Source organism: Gossypium hirsutum, chromosome A05, assembly GCF_007990345.1.
Source record: "Gossypium hirsutum isolate 1008001.06 chromosome A05, Gossypium_hirsutum_v2.1, whole genome shotgun sequence".
NCBI classification, from domain to species: domain Eukaryota; kingdom Viridiplantae; phylum Streptophyta; class Magnoliopsida; order Malvales; family Malvaceae; genus Gossypium; species Gossypium hirsutum.
In genome coordinates, this window is record NC_053428.1 from 44355832 (window position 1) to 44363281 (window position 7450).

At 40.8% G+C, this 7450-nt stretch overlaps 1 pseudogene; it reads left to right on the plus strand.

Moving 5' to 3' along the window:
• Positions 1 to 2602: 2602 nt before the first annotated feature.
• On the plus strand, positions 2603 to 2720 carry LOC121229727 (uncharacterized; annotated as a pseudogene).
• Positions 2721 to 7450: the final 4730 nt, after the last annotated feature.

A 7450-nucleotide genomic window follows, 5' to 3' on the forward strand; every position in this document is an offset into this window, starting at 1 on the left:
AGAAACATAACTTACTGTACCACGAAAATGTACGCTTACTCATGGAACGAATGAACACAATGAAGCAAATAGGAAAAGAAAATAGGTGAGAGGGGAAAGAACTTTCGGTAGCAATTTTGGCAGCAATTCGGCAGCAAAGAGAATAAATTCAAAACGTTAAAAGATTAGGAGCAACCAAGATTTGGGAAAAGAAACAGTTATCATTCGGCTTGGGAAGAAAAGAAAAAGAACAAAAGATGAAAGAAGAGAGAAAAACCAAAAACAGAAAGGGCAAAACTATTAGAAAATTGGGGAATGAGAGAGGGTAGCCAAAATTGTCATTACTAGTTTTGGTTCTATCCAAACTCTTCCATCCAAATCTCCCCAAAACACTCCCCTCAATCCCCAACTCCCTTAACAAACGAAATTCCCTCAACATCCTCCTAAAAATTGGCCATAACATCCCCACACTCTTTAAATACTCAGAATTTTATCACATTTCAAACTCCTTCACGGCACATGTACAAAAAAAATCCTCCTTGCACGTACAGGGATTCAAAATCAAGATCCTTAGCACTCCAACACGCCACTTAACCACCAGACCAACAGACCTATTCTGACATATTTTTCCAATATTTATTTTTAAGCCTACTGACTAGAGATAGGGGTTTATTCATAAAAATGCGAAAATTTGCCCAAGTCAAGGCTTGAACCCAAGACTTCTTAGACACTCCCAGAACAGTTAACCACTAAAACAGATGCACATTTGTGTCACAAACATACGATAAATAAATATAAGATATTTTTGAGGCGTTACAACTAGAGGTGTGCATGGGCCGGGTCCGGCCAGGTTTGGGTCGGGCTCAACTAAAAATTTAAGACCATTTGCTAGGCCCAAGCCCGACCCAACCTGAAAAATGGGCCTAAAATTTTACCTAAGCTCGGCCTGAATAAAAATGTTAAAACCCGAGCCCGACCCGGCCCGCCCATATTAATTTTATATTAATTTTATATAATTTTAAAAAATATATAAACCATCAAAAATACTAAAAACATCAAAAAATATTTCTCAACAAATTGAAAATAAATTTTTAAAAAAAAATGTATACTTAAATAACACTAAAGTAGATACAATTTAACAAGCAAATGCCTCTAAAATAGTAACAAAATTAGAAAATGTCTTTAAAATAATAAAAAATTAACAATAAAATAAGTTTTATATAATATCCAAATAATAACAACAAAATAGTTGCAATATAATAGTAAAATAGTAGCAAAATAGGAAGACAATAATAAGAAAATAATATTAGAAAAATAGATTTTTTTTCATTTAGTGAATTCAGGCCGAGCTCGGGCCAAAAATGCCTTTTCCGAGGCCCGACCCGTTTTTTAAACGGGCCTTATTTTTTTGCCTTAGGCCATTTTTCGGGCTTATATTTTTGCCCAAACCCTCTCACATTTCGAGCAGGCCTTCGAGCCGGTCCCGGCCCGGCTCATGCACACCTCTAGTTACAACTCTACCTCCTTAAAAGAAAATTTAGGCCTCGAAATTTTACTTGATCAGAATTGATGAGGATATTGCTGTTGCATTGCATCCTCAGGCTCCCACGTGGCCTTGTCAGAGTTATGATTACGCCAAAGAACCTTAACTAGTGGGATGGATCTCTTTCTTGGAAGCTTTACATCTCACTCCAATATCTGAACTAGCTTTTCGTCAAAGGTCAGATTTGGGCTAACCTCGATCTCCTCAATCGGAATAATATGCGTGGAATCAGAGCGGTAGCGCCTCAACATAGAGACGTGAAACACGTCATGAATCCTATCTAACTCGAGAGGTAACTCCAAGTGGTAGGCAACTGGTCCCACTCATCTTAGTATGCGGTAAGGCCCAATAAACCTAGGGCTCAACTTGCCCTTATGACCAAACCTCAGTACTTTCTTCCATGGCGAGACCATAAGAAAGACAAAGTCCTCCACAAAATTCTCAATCTCTTGATGCTTCAGATACGCATAGGACTTCTGTCTATCTGATACTGTTTTTAGCTGATCTCGAATCAATCTAACTTTTTCCTCAGTATCAGAAACCAATTCAGGGCTCAAAACACGTCGCTCGTGCAACTCAGTCCAACATGAAGGCGTACGACACCTACGACCATATAATGCCTCGTAAGGTTCCATCTGAATTCCAGAATGATAACTATTGTTATAAGCAAATTCTGTTAGCGACAAATAATCCTCCCAACTGCCTCAGAAATTAATTACACAACTCCTTAACATGTCCTCCAGTATCTAAATCACCCTCTCTAACTGACCGTCCGTCTGAGGATGGAACGCAGTTCTAAAGTCCAATCTTGTACCCAGAGTTTTATGTAGTTTCTTCCAGGACTGAGACGTGAAGCGAGGATCCCTATCAGATGCTATTGAAGTTGGTATTCCATGCAGTCTCACTATCTCAGACACATACAGCTTAGGTAGTTTCTGTAGAGACTAGTCAGTACGAATTGGTATGAAGTGGGCAGACTTGGTCAACCGATCTACTATAACCCACACTGAATCCTTCTTAGTGGGTGTAAGGGGTAACCCACTAACGTAGTCCATAGTCACTCTTTCCCACTTCCAAAATGGGTGTGATCATACCAACACTAATGCACTGGATCCTATCAGAACTCCACAGTTAAGCATGCTTGGGCGAGAGTAGTACTAGGATGGTGACCTCTTAGGAAGTCCTCGTGTTGCAGCCCTCCCATTTCCAAAGTGGAATCTTCACTGGCTGCAACAACCCGAAGGTAATTGATGCTCAGCCTTAACCTGCTGGCAAGTCAGACACTTAGCCACAAATTCGATAACCTCTCGTTTAAGACTTGGCCACCAATATAACTCACGAAGGTCTCGGTACATCTTGTTTCTGTTAAGATGCATAGCATAAGGGCTACTATGTGCCTTTCTCAGTATCAAATACCTCAATTCAGTATCCTTTGGAACACAGATTCTCTCATAGAAATAGAGCACCCCTTCGCTATTTAGTCCAAAATCCACAGTATCACCACTCTCAACCTGTCGGAAGCGAAGACTTAAAGATTCATCCCCTAACTGTTTACTCTTAATCTGATCTATCCATGTTCGTCTAGCTTGAAGCTCAGCCAACAGACTTCTATCATCAAATAAACTGAGACGAGCAAACATCACCCTCAGATTTGTTATGACCCTACGGCTCAGTGCATCGGCCACCACATTGGTCTTGCTTAGGTGGTATTCAATTGTACAGTCGTAGTCCTTAAGCAGCTCAATCCATCTACGCTGCCTAAGATTTAGCTCCTTCTAAGTGAGGAGATACTTGAGGCTCTTGTGATCAGTGTAGATGATACACTTCTTACCGTACAAATAATGCCTCCAAAATTTCAGTGCGAATACCACCGTTGCCAACTCTAGATCATGCGTCAGATAATTCACCTCATGAGTCTTTAATTTATGAGACATATAAGCTACCACTTTACCTTCTTACATCAACACACATCCCAAACTAACATGTGATGCATCGCTGTAAACAATAAACTCTTTTCTATGCTCTGGCTGTATCAAGACAGGGGCCTCAGTCAATACAGTTTTGAGCTTCTTGAAGCTCTCCTGCTGCGTATCTGTCCAGTTAAATGGTACACCCTTACGTAGCAACTTAGTCAAGGGTGTTGCAATCAGTGAAAACTCCTTTACAAATCGTCGATAATACCCTACTAGTCCCAGAAAACTACGGATCTCAGATATAATCTTAGGCTACTTCCACTCCAAGACAACCTCATTCTTTCAAGGATCGACTTTAATCCCTTTAGCAAAAAGCACATGTTCTAGAAACGTTACTTTACGTAACCAAAACTCACATTTACTGAACTTGGCGTACAATTGTTTCTCTTGCAGAATCTGTAGAACCACTCTGAGATATTCATTATGTTCATCTTCGGTCTTCAAATATACCAGTATGTCATCAGTAAATACCGCCACGAACCGATCCAGATAGGGTTGGAACACTCGGTTTATTAGATCCATAAAAACTGTCGGTGCATTAGTCAGTCCAACGAGTCCTGAACTGGTCGAACAAATCATCTATCCTTGGTAAGGGATACTTATTCTTAATCGTCAACTTGTTCAATTTTTGGTAGTCAATACACATACGCATAGATCCATCTTTCTTTTTCACGAACAGAACTGGTGCTCCCATAGAGACACACTAGGATGGATGAACCTACGACCCAGAAACTCTTGAATCTGAGCCTTAGGCTTCACCAGCTCCTTCAGTGCCATTCTATAAGGGGCAATAGACATCGGAGCTGTACCAGGAAAGAGCTCAATCCCAAACTTTACTTTATGATTCGGATCTTCAAGAAAAATGTCTGGATGTCCTTAATCGTCCTGATATCCTTAACCAAAAAATCCCTAGAATCTGAAATACTAATATAGGCCAAATACGCCTCGCATCCCTTACGAACCAACTTTTCCTCCCTTAGTATAGAAATCACATTCAATAAATAATTCCGACGTTCCCCAATTACGACTACCTCACTGTCCTCCCCCGTTTTCAGTGCAACCCTTTTTGTCGCACAATCTAAGCTCATTCTGTGCTTAACCAACCAGTCCATTCCCAGTATCAGATCAAACTCTCCAAAAGGCAGTTCCATTTGATCAACCAGAAAGAAAACCCCTTGAACCTCTAGAGGAATATCTCTAAATAATTTGTTAACCCTTATTGACTGCCCCAACAGACTCAGTACAGTGACCTCACTCATAGTGCTCTCAACCAGTATACCCAAGTTTTTAGATACAGTGCAACCTATATAGGAGTGAGTCGATCCTCTATCTATCAGTGCAGTATAAGGTACATTATAAATAAAGAACGTACCCGTAATAACGTCCAAAGCATCTTCATCCTCTCGGCGACGTACAACATAAGCCAGAGCCGGTTGCCTCGCCTCAGTATGCCCAGCACCTCTGCTTAGTGCTCTCTGACTATGGCCCAAACCATTCCAACCTCTGGCCTGACCACGACCTCTCGATGGCTGCTGAACTACCTTTGGTGGTGGTGCAGTACAATGCCAGAAGCTTGCATCTGATTGAACCTCCGCAGACACTCTCTAATATGGTGCTCTAGTGAACCGCACCTCAAACAAGCCCCAGTTTTTTTCCAACACTTGCCCTGATGACGTCTACCATAGTCTGTACACGACGTTTGTCCAATAGCAGTAATAGGAGTCCCAACTCTGCTCGGCCCATCAACTTTGGCCTTTTTTTTAGGCCTCTGAACAGAATTAGAGGGCTCCGAATCCCTCTTACTCCTACCTCTCTCCCGGTTCTAGTGCTCAGTGCACTTCACTTCCTCAGCGATCTTCGTCTTATCAACCAGTGCAGCAAAGTCTTGCTCCCTTTGTGGAGCAATCAGAGCCCTCAGATTATCCCTGAGGCCATCCTTGAAGCGAATACATCGCTCATACTTAGTCGCCACCATATTTTGCGCATAGCGGCTCAGTCGTAGAAATTCGGCCTCATACTCGGCCATTGATCTAACCCCTTAAGTCAGATTTAGAAACTCTCTCCTACGGGCATCCCACATACTTTCACTGGAAAGCTATCTTAAAATTTTCCCAGGACAGTCGTTTGGGCTGAGTGCCCTCCTCAACAGTGAGCCACCAGTGGTAAGCCTCATCTCTCAGCCGTGACATTGCACCCTTTATTTTCTGCCTGGGGGTGCAAATCATCCATAATCCTTTCTATGGCCTCAATCCAGTACTTAGCCACGTTAGGGGCAACTCCAGAAGTACCCCTGAAAATCTCGACTCCATTAGATCAGAGTCATTTAGTAACTGACCCTCGATTTCCAGCTCCAGCGTTGGGCCCAGCGACCCTCTCTAAAATCCTCAACATGGCTTAGGACAGTGTGTCATCCCTAGCTGCTCGATCATGAGACCCAATCTCAGTCATAGGTAAATCCGGCATCTCACCAGTATCCAAATTAGGTAGGTTTCTAGAAGATGAGGACCTTGCTCAAGCCTCTCTACGACCTCTACCACGGCCTCTTGTACTATGTCTGCGAGTACCTCTAGTGCTCATTGTCTAATTGCATTTTATCTGTATTAACAGTTTTATGTACCAGTTTACAGTTCTAATGTTTATTAACAGATATTTTATGAAAACAGTATCAGGAGTGTAAAATTTGTTTCATACATCGCAGTGTCTATCAGTGTCTATAGGTTATACTACAGTATCAGTATACACTAACTTGAGTTTTTCTAGTACAGTCTATCAATAGTAGTCCTGGAATATACTATCTATAGCATTTTAGTTTATAAACAAATAACAGTTCAGAGGACTTATGGAATCGGCGCTGAAAACTCGATGTCCCACACATTTAGTAAAATATTTCACGTCATTTAAAAATCAACTTTTAGAGAATCGAATCATAAAAACCCAAATCCACAGCCGAGTTTTGAAACCTGGCTTTGATACCACTAAATGTAACAACCTAAACCTGGCCTAGACGTTATGGCCGAATCTAGCGACGTCGCATGGTAATGTGTTTGAAAACTGCAGCTTGTGTTGAAAAATCGTAACTTAGCTTAAAACATTTTCCATTTAGAACTCATCATTATCTTTTATTAATCTATAAATTCGTGGTTTTGATTCAATCGTTAGTTTTCAAAACAATTTACGTTGCGGAAGCTTTTTAAAATATTTTGTGTTTTTGTAGGTATTTTGCTAAAGCACTGTGTTTTACCTACCTCTAACAGATATAAAATATAAGGCAGAATAAAATCCAAATTTAAAGCAAAAATCTATAGAGGCCATTATTACAGTAAAATACCCCAAATAAAACTTTAAAAAAATCTAATTAAGTATGAAACAGTGTAAAAAAAGGTCGTGTAGCCACCGCTGAGTCCTCCGCCGCTCTGATTTGTCTAAGTCTGGGGATTACCTATTCAGATAAAAGAGAAGGGTGAATTTACGAAAACTCAGTGTGTAATCCTCATAAAAACAAGTAGACATAATGCAATCATAGCCTGGGTTTAAGCCCATTTCAGTAACAGTTTCAGTTTCAGTTTCAGTTTCAGTTAGGGCCTTAGCCCATTACCATAAAGAAGCAGTCATGCATTTGGGCCTTGGCCTATTACAGTATCAATATTCAGTACAGTAACAGATATACAGTATCAAATCCTACCCAACTAGCCTCTACACTCCAACTCTGTCCAACCCTACAGATATACAGCATGTGGCAACCGCATGCCCCTGTGGTGTCGACATTCACCTACTCTGGCTTTTGTCGAATTCCAATTCTGGAGATGTGTTTACAAACCTGGTTTCTATTTGCTGAGAAAACTGCCCCAAGTCTTTGAAACTTAAACTTGACCTAACAATCATCAATTGTTCACTTAAACATTTACTCAATCGAATACACACAAGTTAACCAAGCGTTAAACTTACAACAACATTA